Source organism: Mus caroli, chromosome 2, assembly GCF_900094665.2.
Source record: "Mus caroli chromosome 2, CAROLI_EIJ_v1.1, whole genome shotgun sequence".
NCBI classification, from domain to species: domain Eukaryota; kingdom Metazoa; phylum Chordata; class Mammalia; order Rodentia; family Muridae; genus Mus; species Mus caroli.
This window is the reverse complement of record NC_034571.1, coordinates 157,961,315-157,961,951: the sequence shown is the minus strand read 5'-3', so window position 1 is coordinate 157,961,951 and position 637 is coordinate 157,961,315. Positions and strand designations below refer to the sequence as shown.

Genomic DNA, 637 nt, shown 5'->3' with positions numbered 1-637 from the left:
AAAAAAAAAAACAATGGAGGGGGTGAGGGGAAGAAAAGGAAGACATCCTTAGGACTATGCCACCTACTGATGTCAAGCAAGAAGCCAATGTACCATGTTTCTGTAGTACCTACAGCAATGCCTAGTACAAGGAGGGCATGGGCTCCCCTAAACGCAGACTGCCCACTGTGCTCCTGAGGTTACTCATCTGAAGATGATGGCCACAGGGTCAGGATTTTATAAGCAGGAGAGGCTAGAGGACCAGCTCAGCGTTTAAGAGCATTGGCTACTCTTGCAGCTTTGGCTCTCAACCCATCCATAACTGCAGCCAACACCTTCTCAAACCTTCACAGTACCAAAGAAACACATGCTGGCATACACATAAAATAAGATTTTATATGCAGTCCTTGGGTACTTTCCTATTTTGAAATCATAATGTAGTTTATTAGTGACCGTCTTTAGAAGTTTAATTGGCTAGTTATTTTCATTTGCTTTCTTTCCTAAGTAGAACAAAGACCTTCAGGTTCAGCGAGATATATCTCAAGGGAATATGAAAGAATAAGGAACAATACAGGAAGACTTCTTGATCCAGTTTCCTCATGGGCATGCATGGGCATGAGTGCACACACTTATACTCATACACACATAATAATAATAA

General features: G+C 41.8%; 1 protein-coding gene across 5 annotated transcripts in view; it reads right to left on the bottom strand.

The window, feature by feature from the left end:
* Ncoa3 (nuclear receptor coactivator 3) overlaps window positions 1-637 on the bottom strand; it is an 82,478-nt gene that overhangs the window by 58,966 nt on the left and 22,875 nt on the right. The gene's annotated exons all lie outside the window — the stretch shown is intronic.